The sequence below is a fragment of the Lagopus muta genome, chromosome 9, assembly GCF_023343835.1.
Source record: "Lagopus muta isolate bLagMut1 chromosome 9, bLagMut1 primary, whole genome shotgun sequence".
In the NCBI taxonomy this organism is placed as follows: Eukaryota; Metazoa; Chordata; class Aves; order Galliformes; family Phasianidae; genus Lagopus; species Lagopus muta.
In genome coordinates, this window is record NC_064441.1 from 6,043,556 (window position 1) to 6,064,183 (window position 20,628).

The 20,628-nt window shown below is 47.3% G+C and overlaps 1 protein-coding gene across 9 annotated transcripts in view; it reads right to left on the bottom strand.

Moving 5' to 3' along the window:
* The window catches only part of TBL1XR1 (TBL1X/Y related 1), a 382,210-nt gene that overhangs the window by 85,666 nt on the left and 275,916 nt on the right, over nucleotides 1-20,628 (bottom strand). For 2 of the 9 annotated variants that reach the window (XM_048954703.1, XM_048954696.1), the window contains exon 1: nucleotides 4,969-5,181. The exons of 4 other annotated variants lie outside the window; for them this stretch is intronic. The gene's annotated coding sequence lies outside the window, so the exon portion shown is untranslated. Of the gene's footprint in view, nucleotides 1-4,551; nucleotides 4,757-4,968; nucleotides 5,182-5,646; nucleotides 5,734-20,628 lie in introns of those variants that run through there. 3 more of the 9 variants (XM_048954705.1, XM_048954701.1, XM_048954700.1) reach the window with 2 other exon arrangements.

Consider the following 20,628-nt stretch of genomic DNA (forward strand, 5'->3'; position numbering starts at 1 on the left):
AATTGGTATTTTAACATAACATTTTCAGCCGCACTTAATGCTGCCAACTGCTGAAACTAATAGCAACAATTCTCACCTGGCCCAACACAACTGTAGGTTAGACCATTGCCAGTGACAAACGAAAAAATATTGAATATTTGTATTACTCTTTTTCAAGGCAAAAATGTACGTTCAGAAGTCACGCTGACACTCAAGCACCTATCAGTCTGGCCAAAAATGCCCACAGAAGACACGCACAACTCACTGTACTTCCTCTGTGCCAGTCTAGAAGACTTCTAGGAATCGAAGTGCTCCGTCCTTGCCCGCTACTCTCAGGGAACCAGCAGGGGACTGGAATCCACCCCACGTGTGCCTGCTGTCAGAGTTTCCAGCTCTGAGCTTGGCCAGAGGTTATCCATGGGCCTGAACTTTAACACCAGTAATGTCAAAAGGACGCAGCTTACATACCTACAGCTCCAAACCTTGACAACGTCTGTGGTTCAGGCACCACGTATTCATAAATAGTAAACATCTGACTTGTAACTCGTAACCTTGGGAAAATGTTTGGTTGTAGAGGCGTTCAGAAGAGCTGTGGAACATGTCACACAGTCCCAACTCACACAATCTGCAGTAGGTCACCAGCCAGCTCCATGGCAGACTCACACAAAGGCAGGGAAGGGACTCAATCTCCCTGCCTGCCCACCAGCGGGTTAAAGGAGTCCCAGCATGAGCTGCAGACAGCTGGATGCTGCCCAGCCAAGGACTGCACCGCTCCAGTGACCAGACCAGCGCCTCCGCACCTCCAGCCAGCTGGAACAGCACTGTATGCAGTTCTGCACAGAGCATGGGATGTGGAGAGTCTGTTATGCATGCCTACACTGAAGAGAAACAGAGATGCATCTCCAAAAATCACTAAAAGGAGAAAAATATGTTTCTTCTTCGGATGATTCTAAATTTTTTAATGCCAGACAATATGAACAAACACGATTGAATCTTTGCAACATGGAGTCTCAAGAATTACAATAAACACAACACAGCCTTCACTAATACAACTCCCAGAAACAGAAACTACACCCTAATGGGATTTTGCAAAAGCCAGCAAGCCATGCACGAGACTTGTTTCGAGATGCTGAGCACACACGGCGACTGCCAACTCGAAGTGCAACTGTGGGGACTCAGCACCTCTGAAAACACAAGCGTATCAGTACCCTGCTTCACAGATGTGGAAGGGCCCCGCGCAGGCGCTGAACCAGGCAGGCACACAGCACTGCTTCTGAAACAGACTACTGCCAATTCACCGAGCACTTTCATCATTATTTCTGAGATAAGAACACATACCTCACAAGTCTCTTTAGCAAGCAGCCCCCCAGGGCTCAGCTGCACCATGGCTAGCCAAGCCAGCCGGACCTGCGAAGCCAGCAGTCGGACACATTTTCCCATTCAGCCACACAAGCTCCCAGTTGGGATGACCACTTGTTTGTTACCAAGGAAGAAGTTTATAAGGCTCCTTTGTAGAATAAAAAGGAGAGCGCAAAGGACTGAAGAGAACCAACGTGGTACTGGAATTCAACATCAAGGTTTCAGAGGATACGTTAAAATACAGTTCTACAGGTCTTTCAGAAACAGAGGAAAACTCAACTCCCAGTTCAAACATGGCCATTTATAAACATGGCAATGTATAAGCCATTTCAGCCTTGTTTTCATGAGAAGAATGGAAAGGGCCTCCCTGTCACAGCCAAGGTAGCACAAGGCAGAACCCAAACAAGAACACAGCTCGTAGTTCCCACACAAACGGCAGTGATTTCCAGACCAGGCTTCCACACTTCTATACTCAACCCACCAACTCTCCTGAAATGACAGCCATGCTGCTGCGATCTCACTGCTTCTTACCTCAAGTCAGCTAATTCAATTTTGCTAAATTAAAAGAAAAAAAAATGGAGTCAATATATTCCCCTACAGTTTCATCTGCAAAAGATAATTCTTATTCCTTATTTCATTGTCATACTTTATCTCAGAGGAAACCAATTATGAGATGAATAAGACAGTCTCTATCCACTCCGTTTGGTATCACTAGATGAACTTTTTCCTAGTAAAGTCACTCTTCTCATTAAGCTACTTCACAGAAATTAAGACCATCTAATTTGAGACCACAGTGCTTGGAAAGCTGCACATACTGAGGACAGCAATACCTGAAGCAATGGCAGGAATGTAGGAACCGTTTCTTCAACGCTTGTTAATTTGAAGGTACAAAATTAATGCTGCAATGCAACACAAATGCACTGAGAAGAGCCATCAATCATCTTTCCTAACAGTAAGCTTCAGACATTTCTTCACCTAACACAAATATTTATACTTACACTAAGAAAACGAGCACACAGAAAGTCTATTCTCCTATTTGTCACTCCTTGCAGCAGCCCTACATGGGCGCGCTGTGTACGCACGCTTTCACTTCTCTCCCGGCCCACAGTACTTGCATGAGCAGATGGTTACAGCTTTAAACGCACACGTTACTGAGGACTGTGCAGCGCACACATGTAAACACACAGTAAGGGTGGTCACACACAGGGCATTAATCACAACTCTCAGTGTAAACAAAATGAATGTTCTTAGAACTTAGCGGTACTTCCACACAACACACCTCAGCATTTCCGCAACCTCCCCATCTCGTCAGCAGCAGAAGTCCCCTCCAGTGAAGTCACCGAGCTCACGGCACCATGACCCCAAGTGGCCAAGGGCCATGGAGCTGACGGGACAGCTGGCCACGCAGGCACAAACTGGGGCTCTGCATGTACTGAGGAAAGGTGCCTCACTGGCCACGCTTTGGCCTCCCCAGAACACTGAATAGCACTTTGATACAAAAAAAAAAAAGATCAGCATCAAGAAAGAGGCACATCCCACTGCCTGCCACTAATGCAAAACACACTCATCTGTGTGCGACTCAACAGACATCTGTGGAGCTCATTCAGCCGAGCTATGCTGCTGATGTGCATGAAGTTGTGTGTGTTTCTTTACAGGACTTCCTGACTTCTGCACAATTATATCCTTGTAGGATGTGGGTCTTTATTGCCACTACAAAATTTCTAACAGCAAACACATTCTGACTCGAACGTGAAGTCCATGTTAAATTAAATTCTGCATTCAAAATCAAGTTAGGTAAAATAACTCAGTTTGCGTTACATTATTTGGATCTGTTCTTCCTAACTAAAAAATATTACCTGAAAACAACATTATAAGCAATTTTGACTATTTCCCCTAATCCATCCATGCCTCTTTATGCATAGGGTTGTAGCACTTTTTAGCATCAAACTCTTTCATGATAGAAACAGAACTCCGAAGTGCTGTTCCTAGGTACTTAGCACTTACGTGATGCCTTACAACTTCAAAGCACTGCACAAACATCAATAATTACCACAGAGAGCAAAAACTGAAAGCACCTATATTAAAAAAAATGGAAAAAAAATCATGACTACCTGTTTGAAGGGGAAAAAAAGCTTAAGAAAGAGAACCTAACTGTAATCATGACATTCTTCATGCTATCAACACACGCTACGGCTGTGCATATTGATATGAAGAAAAAATTATCAACTCCTGCACAGCATCAGAAGAAAGTCAAACCCAACTCCTTCCATACTCTCACATCGCACTTCCATCCCACGGAGAGAGGAGCAAACATTTCCAGGCACTCTCTAGCACCACGTTCCCAAGGCATGGCACCACACCAGCCTTTGTTTTTACGGAGCCAATTCCATACTCCCCAAGAAACCCAACAGCAGTGACAGTATAAGGTCCCAGGTGATGTTAAGACACTGCTGTTCTATTGGGCCTCACCCAAAGGGAAAGCAAAATAAATGGCTACAAGAAGCCACAGAAAGTTTGCTACTTTGATGCACAGTGCACCACCCGCATCCTATGGACAACCCATCAACAGCACAGCTCCTCTTCTCTCCGGCCAGAAGGAACAACCCAGGAACAACCTCTCCTCCACAGACGCTCACCAAAGTTCAAAGACATACAAAAGGATTTGCAGGACCAAGCCTTAACAAAACATGTTCTGAAAGAAGCGCTCACACAAACGCACCCAAAGGAAGGCCCCAACCCAACTTCATGGCGCTGGGCCTTGACGCAGGCTGGCTTGGCACTAGCCAAGGCCCCACACCAAGCCCCCAAGCAGGGGTAGCGCCCAGCAGCACAGCAGAGCCCTCGGGATACAACCAAACGCCCCATCCACGTTCAGCGCCACGGGACGCTCAGCCCAGAAGGCCCCCAAATCCGCTCCTCCAGACCGCAGCTGGCTGAGCACACAGGAGCACGTCGCGTGGTCTCCCCACACATCAGCCCCTGATTCACACCGAACGGAGCTCGAGGCGGCCGGGCACACCGGAGAGCGCACACAACTTCCCTCCTAAACTTCCCCGCGACCAACGCGCTCAACTTCCCGCACCGCTCACGTGCGGCACCCACAGCCACAAACTTTCCTCCCGGGGCCCCGCAGCCCCGGGCCGGACCACCGCCCCTCCCCCCAACCTCTGGCCGGGCCCCGCGGACCCCCGCGCCACCCTCCCGGCCCCGTACCTCCGCAGCTCCGTTCGATGCCTTTTTCCCCCTTTTTTAATCTATTTTTTCTCCTCTCTCCCTCTCTCTCTCTCTTCTCCCTTTCCCCTCCCCCTCCGCCAGAAGTAAATATGTACGGAGAGGAGCGGGGGGAGGGGAGCGCTCCTCTTTACACAAATCGAGCTAAAAATAGGCGATCCGACACCCGCCTCGCCACGGCTCCTTTATTTAATTCACCCCCGACGCCTCAACGTTGCGTTTCCCCCCTAAAAACCTCCCCAAAACGCGGCCCGGTGGGGGGAGGGGCGGCCAGCGGCGGAGCGGGTTGGGGGAAGGGACGCGGGGACCACCCCGCACCCCGCAGCCACGCGCACCCCCACGCCGCTTCCGAAGCCCCCCGGATCGGCCCCGAAGCGGCGCCCATCCCCCGGCACTTACCTGGGCGGCGGCGGCGCTCCCCTTCCCTGGGAGCGGAGGCGCGAGAGGAATCCGCCCGCGTCCGCCTCTCCTCCGCGGTTGTTTTTATACGGCCATAGAGACAGACGGGCACATGTCTGTGTGTGTACACACCGAGAGGGATAATCGCTTTATTATTATTATTATTATTGTTATTATTTTAAGTCCACGGCGAGAGGTAAAAAAAAAAAAAATAAAATAAAAAGGGAAAAAAAAAAAACACCACACACACACGGGAGGAGGAGGAGGAGGAAGGAAAAAAAAAAAAAAAAAAAAAAAAAAACCACCACCACGCAGCCACCAAACAGCGCTGTGATATTCAATTATATCCCGAGCCAGCGAGCGGGGGAGGGGAGGGTGGGGAAAGAGGGGGGATTAGAGATTAAGTCCCGAGGAAGGAGGAAAAAAAGTAATATCTGTGTGTGTGCGCGCGTGTGATTTAGATTGAGGAGGAATTGAGGCAGAATGTGAAAGCTGTTACTAAGGGAAGGAGCCAAACGGCTCGGAGCAGCCAACGGCTCTCAGACACTCCGCGCCGGGAGAGGGTGCCCAGCCGCACGGAAATGGGCGCGGGGGGAGCGGGGCCGCCGGGAGGGACGGGAGAGCGGGAGGGAGCGGCGGAGCGGGGCCGGCCTGCTGCGGCCGCCCGGCACAACAAACCTGCGGCGGGGCGGGGGGCGGCGGCTGGGCCCCCACCTCCTCCTCCTCCTCCTCCTCCTCCTCCTCCTTCTTCCTCCCTTCCCCTCCGCCCGCTCGCTCCTCGCGCGCCCGCGCGCTCCAGGCAGGCGCAGCGTCGCGCGCGAGGGGAGGAGGGCTGAGGGCCATGGCGGGAAGGGGAGCGGGGCGGGGAGGCCGGCCGCGGGGTCAGGAGCCAGGGCAGCGCGGCCGGTTGGGCCTCGGCGTTTGTCTAGGAAAGATGTGAATGGCGCCGTGTAACTGCGGCGCTCACGGTGTGCTTGGCTCCCGTGGCACCAGGAACCGGGCCTGAGGATCGGCACCTCTCGACGCCCGTGCCCATTTTCATTTTGTTGAATAAAAATAATCCTCCGCAGTGATAACGTCTCCTACCTGTGTGCTGTTCATTTTTAGAATATGAAGCTGTTCATCATTTCTGTTGCAGGTTTATTTTTTTGTTGATCAGAAGCACATTCATCACTGGGCGGTCCTTTTCATCACACAATGCTTTTGCAACAGCATTTCATGCTCTCTGGCATTGGTCCAGCACTCATCGGCACTGCAGTGACCACCAACCACCATGGGCCCCACTGCAGCACCAGGTCCTGTGTGAGGCTCCCACCAACACAGGGCTGAAATGGATCTCCACATCACCACCGTTCTGCAGAATGGCCAAAACAGGACCTCCTTGTCACCGTCTCTCTGCAGAATGGCCAAAACAGGACCTTCATGTCACCATCTTTCTGCAGAATGGCCAAAACAGGACCTTCATGTCACCGTCTTTCTGCAGAATGCACTTCCACCAGGCCTGACACAATAGGATTGTGGACGCACGGGCCACAAACGTAGCTTCTTCTTGTTTAATATCTCAAAATTGCTGGAGAATCACACTCATCCCAACTCTAGAGCTAAGGTTGTGTTTCAGCTGAACGCAGGCAGATTTCATTACCTGAGCTGCAACTTCCAAGCCAATGGGACTCTTCTGCTCCATGACATCGTGATGAAAGCAGACGGGGTGGGTCTCTGGGTGCAGCATCATCTCACAGTGCTCATTTTTTAGGGTCATGTCCATGGGCTTCCCTTTGTTTTAGAAGAATAGTATTTAAATTTTGCAGAAAGCATGTTGGGGTTTTTTCTTGCATCGCAAAATTATTTCATTCTGAGAAAACCGTGGGCCTTCAATCCATTTGCTTTAAGAAGACTAAATTGTATGAGGAAACTGAAGTCTCTAGAAAGCTAGGCAGCATGTTTGTAATTGCAAAGTGCTCAACCTTTATTTCTGTAATAATTTTGATGGCAAAGTGGACAACTTTCTCTTCTCAGTGCTGGTGCGTAGGCTTTAAGGATGCAGTAAATTTATGAAGTCCAACACCAGGATTTCAGAGAAGGTTGTTGTCATCTGAAGGAAGACATGAGCTGTTTGCTGAAGGTTGGGAAACGTAAGAAGGGGGGGAAGAAGTGGTGAGAGATTCACTCGCACCTTCCTGTGTTATCATCTCAGATGTGTCCGTGCGTCTAAAGGAGTTTAACCTCTCTGTACTCGGAAGGACTTATTTCCTAGTTAGGAGCAGATAAGGAATAACAGTGGGTGGAGGAAGGGGGAATGGGAGCATGCACGTAGCCTGAGGCAGAAGGAAAGATAAGGGACCTCAAGTAGAGGACTGCCCTGATGGAGGATGTGGGAGGGGCTGCAAAACATCCTCAAGAAAGCAATAGGAGATACAAGCCCAGAAACGAGGGAGGGAAAACCCCTCAAGTGTGCCTTGTTTGGCCCACAGAAACTGCAAACACTGCCTTCCCATCCATCTGCCGAGCAGCGACAACATGCTGAGCTGAAGTCATCTGGCTGAAGGTTTCTGTGGTCTCCTGTTCACCAAATGTTCAGTCACAACTCCAGCGTGCCAGGCTTTCACTTTCGATTATCGCGCACTGAACTGGTGATCACCTGCATGCATGTTCTGCCCTGCAGAATCTGTGAAGTGCATGCTGGCAGATGTACGCTGCAATAACCTTACCCCTTCCATTTTGTTCCATTTTCTCTTACTTTACTATGGCCCCAGCTCAGTGAACACCTCACGAGCCTGCACAGGGCATTGCTTCGTGCTGCTGCTTTCCATGGTCTCATCACCTCAACTTCTGGGAAGTCTTCTCACAGCCATATTTATAAGGCATATCCTTAAAATAGCTGAAATTACTTGTAACAGTGAGTGCTCCGCCTACTAAGCACATAGAAGCAAATATTTGCAATAACTGGACCGGTGTTTGCACAGCACCAAGCACACCGCCTGGACTCCATAAATAATAATACTTGGCACTCACAGAGGGGTTTCCATTTTCAAAGCACTTTAGTCATAACCCTTGACACCTATATGGCCTTTTACATCTTTACAAGAATTAATTAATCCTCACAGTGTCCTGTGAGATAGGTATGTGTTGCAGTAATAACAATAACAACAATTAATAATTCATGCATTCTACTCGAAAATCACTTCAGGGATTAAAATGTGTCTGTAATACTAGGGGTTTTTTTTATTAACATTTTCCAGCAAATAATAAAACCCATGCTATTGTGTTAAATCTGTATATTATCTGACCATAAATCTTCTACAGACTGGGACGGAGCTAAAGGCCGAGTGAGGTGCCAGAACATCAGCAGGAATTAGATTACCGAGTTCAGAAAAGCAAGCTCGAGCCCAGTCCACCATGCAGCTTAGGTGCCAGAATGAAACTTGCCATGTATGGCAGTGCATAAATAAATACGAGCAACCCAGGAATGTTCTTCGTTCATTTTTAGCTCTTGTTTATGCAAAGACTCTCCCGGTTACAGCGTGCATTGTATTACCCTGTGCTGCACGAACACAGCCCCAGTGATACGCTCTTACTGGGTGAGAAACGACAGTGACTCAGCAGCACATTGTGCAACAGGGAGACCAGGGACAAGTCTGGCCAATACTGGGGCAAACCTTCCCACCTAAAAATTACCATACTGCCTTTGATATGCAGGCGAGTGCCGGTTCAACCTGATATTTAAACAAGTGGGGCTGAAATCTTGCTGGCTTTAATAGAAGGAATGAGCTGCTCCCACTGCATCTGGCTGTGGGTTTGCTGGCATAAGAGGACGGTGGCTATCGAGGGAAATGGAAGCTCACCACTTTGAGATCCTTGAAGCAGCCATTAGCCACACGGTCACAGCAAAGCTGCATTCATGGCAGAGTTCTAACTCCCATCTCGCATCCTGCAATGGCCAAGCAAATCCAAACTTGTTTTATTTTAACAACATTATGAAAAAGGGTGCGGTACTGGCAGCTATCACACACCTCTGAAGTTTCAAGCGAGACATACCTGGCTGCAGCTTGAGATCAAAACGGATTATCTCATGGCACCAGGATGTGGTTGCAAAAATTCGGTGTTTTAAGTGTCATGGTGATTCATAAAACAGTCTACATGACGTGGTACAACTGCTAAATAAAAGTACAAGCACAAAAGGCGCAAAATCTACTAGATATTTACCTTCATCACTATCACATCGTGTTTTAATATTTCCTGGCAGCACAGGAATGCAGCCAATTTGAAGAGGATTCCTTTTTCTCACCAACACTTAAGCTCCTGCTTTTCTCTCATTATAACTACGTTGTTCTCCTCCTCCACACGAGCAGAGGACTGGGAGCCAGAACTGTTTGCTCTCTAATCAGAGTCCTGAAAGGCTCCTCATGTGGCCTTCAGCAAGTTGTTTATTATCAGTGCATGAGCTTCCATCTATAAAAAGAGAGGACTAACACAGCTACTAATGATGATGATATTGTTAACACATAATTATCTATCTCACAAGAAAATTTTGAGGGTAAATTAGTGTTTATTGTAAAGTATTTTAAAGATGGTGATGTTATTTATAGGAGGGCTATACTTTATGTACAGAGGACAGCAATTGTGGAAAACCATCTTCTAATTAGGTTTTGCTGATGATAACGCCAAAAATATCAATCAGTACTTTCAGAAGTCCTTGACTTTTCAATTTCTTATGTTATAGACATCAGATGTTTTCTTGCAGATAGCTATATCCACATATAGAAGACCTTAAGCATCATTTTCTGATATATTAAACATAAAGTGAACTATACGGCCAAAGCACGCCCTGCAGTATGTTATTAGGCAACTTACTCCAACGATTAAAGCCACTGTGGAGTCAATAGGAGGTAGGTTGTTTTTTTTCCCCCTTCCAGCCCTCCCACCCCACGAGCTGGAATTTCATCCTAGACATTCACTGCTCTTCACCCACGTGCTCAACACCCAAAGCACACCCTAGCGTGGATCAGGCTTTGTTTTATACAGCCCCTTAGCTCTGAAATGGTGCGTGCAGGTACTTATCTCAGAGTGATGCATGGCGTCAACACGGGTCCAGCGATAAGGATTACGTTGCCTGAGCCTCCTGAATTTCCCCTTTTTTGTCAATTATCTACATTTTGTGGAACATTCCTTTCTCTCAGCTTCATTCTTGAGGACTTGTGATAACGTATCATACTCCTCTGAACCAGTTGTAATCTTCACAACCTCTGATGCGCACTGACAACATTAACTGTGAGCCGCTGCAGTAGATTAAGCAGCGTATTTCCACAAAACATTTCCAATACAAGACCAAATTTTATGAGCTATGTGAGCATTCGGTGTAACATTTCTAGCAGGTACATAAAACATTCCAGGGTATATACAGAAAGACATTTGACCAGTGCCGTGTGTATTAGAAATAGCTCTCCATCTTTCACAATGCTAGATGTGTGGCACAACATGAGATCAACAGACAGGGAGAAAAAAAAAGGACAGAAACAAAACCAAAGCACATGGTGGAAGAATGAACGGAGAATTATTTCCTCAGCTGAGCCAATATTTCCTACAACACGGCTTTCTGTGAGTCAGCGTTTTTGTGCCACAGACCTTAAAATAGCAGAAGTGAGATAACAGTAGGCTTGTTGGAAGTAGAAATTTGCAAGGGACACAAAAAGGAAAAAAGAGAACAAGTTTATAACTAAGAGAGTAGAGATGAGCATGGCAGTGACCTGCTGCTAATAAATGACTGTAACAAATAATCCTAAAAAGATGGTGTTTAGCTGAGATTGTAAGACACGGAAAATTCTAGGGATGTGGGAAGTCCACAGCCTGGAGGTTCAGCAGCTCCCCACCCTTCTTACTGCACTAAGGGCAGAAAGTTCAGCATCACCATTCTTCTCTTCTCCCTTGTGTGCCCTTGTACACAAGCCAGGGTGGTTTCATCCCAGCCCCAGAACCTCCTTTAATTTTGCTTACGTTGCTGAGAAGCCCTGGGCCAGAGCTGGCAGAGAGGAACCTCAGGCAAATTCCTCACTGATTTCACACAGCTCGGGACAGGGCTTAACAAATGTATGTAGGGGAGGAGGGAGAACATTTCTAGAGGCACAGCGAAGCAGGGGATGGGCTGGCAATTATGCAGATTTGTTGGCTGCATCCCAGCCCTTGGTGGTTCTTCAAGGGCTGTGCCTGCTATTTGAGGCCAAAAATTAGTCTAATGCCTGGATGAAAAGCGTCTCTCACCAAACCCATCAGCTTCCCCATTTGCTTACATAATGCGCAGCGCACCCAGATAAAAGAATTCCCAGTGGGAGCAGGGATCATGTGCCCGCTTGCCGTTCTGCACCGCCAGGAACAAGCAACGAACATGCAAAGGGGGGACCCACATCACAGCCTGTACAAATATGAAGATCATTATTAAAATGAACACAAAAATGAGAACAGCGTTGGAACAGCCCCTGCTCCAGCTGGTCCCTCTCATGCTTCCACGTGCCCCCAGACTGTACAGCCAGTTCCCTCCATTCCCCGTTTCTGGTAAGAACACAACACTTGCTAGCTGAATTGGACCAAGGGCACTTGCAAAAAAGCAACAGTCCCACACAGATCCATAGCATTTGTCTTTTATTCTTCACTTCTTATCAAACCCAAGTGCTGAACAGGGGCAGCTGCAACAGCTGTGCAATGTAAGCAAAGCTGCGGCGTGGATGCTGCCCTGGTTTACACAGCAGGTTATTTTTAAAGTGAAGGGCAAGAGCTCCATCTCTGCAGCATCTCAGCACAGTCAGACTGCTCTGTGCAATCGCATCCTTCCCCTCCATTGTTCAGGATTTTTTATTTTAAAAAGTCCACGAGGACATAAAAAACTTCATTTCCCACATCCTGTCATTAAGCAGCTGTATTCCGAACAATGAACGATGACAAACCAAAGTAACAGTTCTAACCAAAGCAGGATTACACTTGGCACTGCTATTTGTTACGTGCCTTGCTGGACAGCAAGACAAATGTGTTCTTTTGCTACCCTTCCCTGCTGCCAGCGCTGTCCCCTATTAATACATAACTGCACTATTGGAGGGAGCAGCACAGCCAGCACTGCTGCTCCTCATAACAGTTCCAGGATGAGACCCAAAAATCAATCAAGGTCTGGGCTGAGGGTCTGCAGCACTGGACTGGAGCTTTGGTTTGTCTTGCTGGCTTCCCACCTCAGGCACTGATGTGTCAGTACTTGGTGCTGCACCAAAAGAGGTGTCTGGGAGGCACTACACTGCTGGGCTTACAGCTGCCCTGTAACCAAAAGCTTGCTCATGGCATTGCATTAGTCTCTACCAAGTAATGTGGAAGCACAGTGAACCTACGCCTGACTAATTATCACACAGTATTTTCAGAGGTTGAAGTAATATCACACTTTGCTCGTGCATCCACTAAAGTCTCGCTACTAATGATGATACATTGCTGTTAAGAGCAATACCATTTAGAAGCTGGAGGTACAAAAATACTCACTGAGGACGCTGCCAACTTTACACAAATTGATGTGAGCGTGTAATCGCATTACTCTGCACAAACATGGTACTTGCAAACCGAGAGGCTCAGATTGTTGGAGCAGCCAGGCAGGGAGCTCTGGCAGAAGGAAGCTGCCCAGAGATTGCAGCACCTGCACAAAGTGGGAGCACACAGAGCATCGGGCATGGTTTTGCATTGCATGGGGTGGCCCTTCTGCTGGCCCTTTCCTGCAGACCTACATGAATCCCAGCCCCACCGCTCCTGCGCAGTCAGTTCCTTCTGGATCATCTTTCTGTGCAAACACGACATACATTTGGGTCTAGCCGTAGCCAATCTGAAGTCAATGGGATCATTCATGCTCCTAAAACAGAGCACGTACTTGACTTGTTTCTTTGACACTGGCCTGGGCTGAGGTTGCACGTGTCTGGGTCCCAGCAATCCTAACATTTGCATGTATTGCACCTCCCAGGAAGTCTGCAGGATTTCTGTAAACATAAATAATGGCAACATTATGGCCATTTCAAGACCAAGATTACAAATGGAATTTTCTATTTGTTATTGAGCATCTATTTACTCATCAGATGCATTAGAAAATCCATTAAAGAGAAAATTAAGGACCTAATGACTTGCACTGGCATTCAAACCCAGTGTTTCAGATATGAGCATTGAATATAGTTTAACACAGGCATTTCATTTTTCCTACGAATCACTGGAGATGGAAAGAGACATGGCGAGACAGCCCTGCTCACCCTGCAAGCAGATAACCAGCTGAAAAGGAACACCAGTGTGCTGCCAGCACGGGGAGGAATGGCACAGTCTCCCATGGCTGGTATACGTGCATGGATACACAGAAGCATGGTGATACATGAATGTAGGCAGTGGGAGCAAACAGCAGCAGACCCAGCTCGTAGCCCTGTCTATCCTGCAGATACAGCAGGGGACGAGGATTTCTCCTCCAATGTTATGGGAAGTTATACATGAAGTTACGAGACCCCAGGTACCCGAGGGGCAGGGGCACATGGGTTCTGATAGGCCCAGACCCTAGGGACCTGGCACCCAGCATGGCCAGCCTCAGGCTGTGAGCAGTGTGCCAAAGACTCCTTCCCAGTCTGCCAGCACAGCACTGCAACAAAGGCAGGATGTTTCCAATGGGACCTTTTGTCCCAAATCTCCTTCTAATAGCCAACAGGAGACAGGCTTCCCCATTTGAGAATTTGCAGCAAGCTGAGTGCCAGTGTTGCTGTATTTGTATATATAAATCTATACATTAACCACGTCTTTGTGCTGCTCCATTTCATTAAATAAGCTGAACAATTCCATAGCTGTTTTTATGCCTCCAGGCACATGGGTCATCTTTGATTTTTTCTCATCTCGGAGTTCACGCTTACAATTAATGCCTTTTCTTGTTGACAGGACCAAGACAGAAAGCAAAACAAAATCCGCCAGCGGCACAGGCAGCCTCACACCTCACCACCAGCCACTTCCTGGCAGCACAACACCCACTCCAGCAGAAAGCCCTGAACATCCCTAGACGTTTAGCTTGCTATGATGACATAGGCCAGGCCAGATCCTTCCTTCCCCTCCCAGAGGGGTTTCACTGCTCATCCTTTCCTTCCTACCCAGCTCGCTTCCTCCACACCCCAGCAAGGAGGATGTTGCAGCCTTTAATTGAGATGAAAAGATCTTGACCTTGGGTTCAGTTGGGCAGCTAGGAGCTTGGCACACACCAGATCCCATTGGTTTTAACAAGGGATAGGTTTGCAAGTGAATAACGTATAGCTGCAAAAAAGACTTAGAGCTTTCCAATAACCACTGTGCCCCCCCTTCCCTTCACACAGGCACACACAGAACGCATTATTCTAATTCCCTGCTAAGCTCTCTAACTCCTTGTTACATCATACGATACAATCAGCCATTTGGCCCTGAGTCATGTTTTCGTGAAGCAGAGGCAGAACGAAAAGCTTTCAAGGCACTGGGATTGTTTTTGCTTCTGTAATGCTTGAACAATGCTATATCTTGGGACCGAAGAATATTCCGTGAAAACACAGCATTTCTGGATGCCTTTCACTTCTCGCATCACAAACGCTGGCATCGAGAATAAAATTGTTCTCATATTTGAGCTCGGTACCAAAACATCAAGTTTTTGTTTGTGAAGTTCACAAAAGCAAATGGCTATAGGCTTGAATACATTAATCACAGGGAAATGGAAACAGGCGGGCAGGACCGTCCATCACCCGCAGCACTTTCTATAAACAATACGACGTTACTGTTTACCGGTGGCCAAACTTACGCCCAGAGCAAAGAAAGCAACTGAAATGATTGCATGCTCACCCAAAGCTCCAGGCAGCATTAGCGCGTGCCTGTGTGCTCGCCGGCTCGGCTTTGTGTGCAGACATGAAACTGTTTCTGTCTGAAGAATATTTATCCAGAAACACACTCCAATGAGCTGAACTATGCATGGAAGAAATCTCATCTGAGGCTCAGCGGGAATGGGCTGTCTGTCCTCATGGCCAAATGGGACCCAGCAAAACCAAGCTCTTTCTCTGCACTTTGGGACAGCAGATTGCTAACTACGGAGCAGGTTTATTTTGCTGTCCGAGAGAAGGAGTGGTGAGAATGCTTTCAGACCAAGAAATACAGAAAGCAGCAGATGGGCATTTTGGAGTGCTTGTGGAAGACTCACCATCCTCTTTCCATTGCGCTTTCTTTTTTTAGAGGCCATCATGAAGCAAGAGAGCAATTTTTGCATTGGTTACAGAGATTACATGACACCAGTTGTAACTGCTGACAGGTTTAAATGTCATCTGAGAACAGGAATGGAGAGAAAGGCTGTGTTTTGAATTTTAATGGGGAGAAGAAGCCAGTAGGATATTGCTGGTTTGGGGCACTCAGGGAGGGAGCAGGAGCTCTGGGTTCTGAAGCAATGCACACAGCCAGCACATGCAAGGTTTTATGGCAATTTTTTTTTCTTCCAGCTAAAATCTTAGGAGAAAAAGATTGCTTTCCTATGGAAAAATCAGTGTCTGTGTAACAATAAATGGCTCCCAGGCCCTACCTCATCCCTCATATGGCAATGGAACATTTTATTCCCATTTGAGAGAGCGCTGCAGGATAGTATGAGATGTATGGCCAGGCTGAAGTCCTCCTGCACTTTCCTTTATCCCCTCTTAATGACATTTCCAAATCAAAACTATGAATTTTGGGAGTCTTTTGCCCCAAATCTTTAGGTTTCAAATTTTCAGCCAAAACACTGTATCCTCCAGTCTGGGTTTGGTAGGGCTAACATCCTCTGCTTGGGGTAGAGGTGATCTGTGTGTCATCTCAAAAAAATGAACGGCCCCAGTTTACAGCTAAAAAAAATTCTAAGCTTTTTGCTGGTTATTAGTAGATGATAAGTTTTATCTGCCTCCTACCATCTTAGTACTGAGGGGGAAGTTGGAACAGTTTTCTAGGAACTTCTTTAACTGCCAGTAAAAACTCACATTAGAGATAAACTGCTGTATCTGAAAATCGGAAAATAGCTTTTTTTGCAGCTGTCTTATCAAGTACCAGCACATAACTGTGAAGTGCAATTATTGCACATCTACCGAATAGAAAGTTTGCGGAAAATGCAGAGAAGTTTGAGCATTCTGGGCATCCCTAGACGTGCAGTGTCTTTGTCTGAGAAAGGAAAAGAAGAAAACTGATGTTTGCCCTCGACGACACAAAAATTCCACCAAATTATCAGAAACAAACACTGGAAGTTATTTTCTGCCCTATCAGATAGACAGAAGAGACTCCCAGAGCCTGCCGCAGGTCAGCGCCATGACCACCCACTCATGTGGGAGCAAACCTGAGCATGGCCAAGCCCTTGCATTGCCAGCAACAACACAGCACCCAGCATCACACCACAGCGTGTGCCTGCCCTCCTGCTCCCACACCACGGCCCTGATGGCTTCCAGCTGTGTGGCTGTTCTCCAGCCTGCAGAGGTTTTCTCAACCTCAGCTTGGCTGCTCGCCCGCTGCCTCCCCAGCCCTCAGCATCACCTCCCATATTCACAGCCCTCTTACTCTCCTTTTGTAGTTTTCACAGAGCTGTTGTGGCTTTCCCCAAATTTAGCCATATTCTTTTGAGCCTCTCCACCTTCACCTCCAAACTCAGCACTCAGATCCCTGGATGACAGCTGAGACCCCGGAACACAGTCAGGGATCAGCACACACGACCGCCCTGTTTCTGGCTTTGGTGGCTGGAGATCATAAACATGAGTTAAAGATCCAGCTTGGCTGGTGATGATCAGAGGCAGTCAGCTCCTTCATCTGCTCCCAAGAACCACAGCCTTGTGTGGCTCACCAGAGCAGCCCAGTAAAGAAACCAAGGGATCTCACGGCCCTTTAAAAGTTGTCTCTAGACCCAGTATTACAAATAAATCTGGGGTTTAAATCTTCTCAGTTCAAGAGTATTACTTTTCGGTCCGATCGAAGATCTGCCTTAAAAGTTTAGGTTGCACCTAAATGCCAGCCTGCATCGCCAATGGCACAGAGAAGATGGCTCCAACCAAGACATCCTTGCTCCTTCAGCCTGGGCAAACACAGATGGGCTTAAAGCAAGGCTGAGTCTGAAGCCATAGCAAGATGAACAACTGAGCAGTGTTGCAGCATGCAGTGCAGCACAAGGGGGGGAGGGGTAGCCAAGGAGCACAACAAGGGCTTTTCAGAAAACCCTGTTGAGGGAGATGTATTTACTTTGGTGGAGCTATTTTGGAGCGACAGTAGGATAAACAAGACTAGGACCTAGTTTGGTTGTTAAAGCAAATGTATCTGACATTGACTTCAATAGACTAATTCCGGATTTATATTATATTGAACCTAGAGCCAGCGAGAACATAGCGTGATGATAATTATAGAGAGCAATATATAAAAACAAATCACCGCATTAAGAGAAACAGATAGATCCTGGAGAAGTGCCACGGTTTCTAAACTGGGCCACAGTGACCTTTGGCTTGTCTCTACTCGTTACATCACCCTTACATCCAGTCATTTGTTTTCCATATCTTAATCACATTGAGGAGCTCCGGCAGAAGAAAGAAAAAGCAATTATCTTTCTCTTTTAATAGAATGGTGAGCTTAAATAGCAATAAGAAAATGCTAGGACAAAGGAAAGCCGCTGCAAAAATCAAGAGAATTACAGATCCAATCTGACACAACCTCTGCAGGCTTTCAGGGAGTTTTTTTTCCCTGCTCTGCAGAACTGTGTTCCTCAGCTCCTCTCTTCCCCTGTTTCCCTAGTCCACACAAAACAAGAAGTTAAGGTAAACATCCGTGTTAACATTTCTTTCCCCCACCCCTTGTGACGCTCTTATTGCCAACAAGGGCACTGCACATATTTAACTCCCAAAGATCAAGCGAGGATAAAGGGAGCGGCTTCCTGCTCCTACAAGCAGCCCACACCAGCACTTAAGCACAGCTCTCCGGCATCTAAATGAATGAAAAGCCTGAGCAGCTCTGGAACACAGTGAGCAAGAGCTCTTACAAACCAGGATGGCCAGCTGACCTCTACCTGCCCATCCGCCACCATTCTGAGTCTGTGTGGTGCTGTTTGGTCGCAACGAGCCACGGAGGAAGAGCTGCAGATGGCCAAAATTCCCTTGAGACAGCAGGAGGCAGCCACAAGGACCCCAGTTACAACGTAGTGTTTTGATGAACTTTCCTCTCTTTCTATCACCTAAATGTATTTCTCAAAACAAAACAGGATCTCCCTGATAAAGGGCAAGGCATGAGCAGAAAGGCACAAACTGAAATCCTTAACTTTTGCCCACCAGGCCTGGGGACAGAGAAAGTGAGCCCCTAAGTGAGCTGCACTATGCAGATGGACAGAAAATGAGAACCAGCACCTCTCAATTAATGATTTGATGACCCTTGCAGACCTCTTCCAACTCAGATGTTGGATGGTGACAGGCACCAACTAGCATTGTTCTCCCACTGGTGCAGTTCAGGCAGGCACCACAGATACTTACTGTGGACTGTGGCAGTGGTTTTTAGCAGTATTGGGTTTTAGAAGCCATTAGGTTATTTTGAAATATGCATACTGTTGGTGGATGCTTAAAGCCTCGCTCTGCTGCACTATGGCATAACATAGTATTAATTTTGGCCCTGTAGAGGAAATTGAAAGTGGTGCCTTGAAATCATTATGCTGAGCAAAATTCAGTGGTAGGGGGAAAGACATCCTGGAATGAAATAAGGAAATATTTACTTCAGGCAGCTGAGAGACCCCATTGGATGTGCCCAGCCCAGGGACACAGAAGGAACAACGATTGGGTGCAGGGGGCCCTGACAGAGAGGCCCCAATCTGCACCACCTTCTGCACATATACTATTTAAATATAAAGAAATATGGCCTGTTTCAGTTGCCACCCAAAAATATTTCCCCTGCTGACTCTGCACATCCCAGGCTCTCAGGAGAGAGCTGTGCTGAACCCAAATGACCAGCCCTCTTCTGCAGACACAAAGGATTCAAAGTCTATGTGAACAAACATCAGAAATAAGTGGGGCTTATTGAACCAAGATAAATTTTTGGATCTCATCCACGTAGAAAGGAAATACTTAGAATTCATTGGAGGGTTGACTCAGACTTGCCCTTTCAACCTCATATCCTGACATTACAAGCTACCTATATAAAAATCATAATAAAAAAAATCTCAAATCTCTACAGGTTACAGCTTCAGCAGGCTGAATCAAGCCCAGAAACAGAGGAAAAGAAACAAAATCCTTGCATGATGTGATGACAGAGGAAGCAGCTGTCCTGCTCCCCAAAGCCACTGCAAGCCCTAATACCCCAGCTCTTCCCTACAGCTGTCAGGGCACGGCTGTGGGCTGTGGGAAGAGCTGGGGGGCTTGGAGTTCCTTTGCAGCTGGCCAGATGTGGTGCTGGCTCAAACAGAGCTGCACCAAGAGGTCCCCTACCACCACTAGCCATGGGGAGGGTCTGCCCTGCAAGCTTCTGGAGGAAAGCAGCAAGCAATCAGTGGATTTTCTTGCTGTCCGCAAGGATTTGCAGGAACAGAAAGCTGGCTTGGTATGGCTGGGATTAGTTTTCAGATGTATAAAATTGTGCTGGCAACACAGCTGCCCCTTATTCAATACAGATTGTGTATACTCTCTGCACCCATCTGAGAGGAGAAAGCCATTACCTCACCGACTGTATATAATTTCTCAGCTCTCTGACTTCAATAAAAATTCTAACACCTGCAAAGTTTTTAAACAAATCATGTATATTAGGGCAGAAAACCCCCCACGCACTCTTGTGAACTAGCAGCCATGCATCTTGAAACAAAATCCTCCAGAAGACATCTGGTAGATGTTGGTGTCATTATTACAACGCTCTCCTGCTGCGCGGATGGCAGAGCGCCCACAGACCTGCTCCACAAAGGCGACTCTGTAGCTGGGGCTTCCTTTGCCACGCTGAACTCCCTGGGAATCTGATGGATTGCTTTCAGGAGCGCCTTAAAAATAATAATAAAGCCTCTGTTTGTAAACGTAGACTGAAACAATGGAAGCCAAAACGTGAATCCTCGGTTTGCTTGCTGCTGAGGGTTCAGCCCATGTTCCTGGGGACGACGCTATGGAAAGCTGCTTGCCCTCCCACCCAGCAACACACACAGTTTGTACCTGAGCTTGGGAGCAGCCCTGCTGTTGATTAGGAGCTGAACACTGGCTAGGATGTTAACAGTGTGTTTTCTCCATTTACCATGAGATCCAGAATCACACACGTTGCTTCATTCAGAAGCACACAAATTAATCTGCTACAGCAGATTCAAAGAAAAGGTTTATTCATCACACACACACGTTTTCTTTCCCCCCAGAGATTCAGAACACAATTCCCGTCCCAAAGGTGATGTGAAAACATGAGGAAAAATGGTGCAAACCCCCACCTACATCACAGACCCTGCAAAGCACAGGTAGACCTGCAAACCTCACGAGCAACCTTTGTTCTGGTGACATTTCCAGCCCATCACAGGTCAAAGAGGGCACGGCCAAGTTTAATTAAACATCCAGACTGTCTGGTATCGCCTTATTATCACCTGAACCTTCCCACTGCTTCTCAAGTGAGACCTGAGGCACATAATCCTGACAGCAAATTAACAAGTTTATCTTGGTTGATTGACCCAGGCTTTGG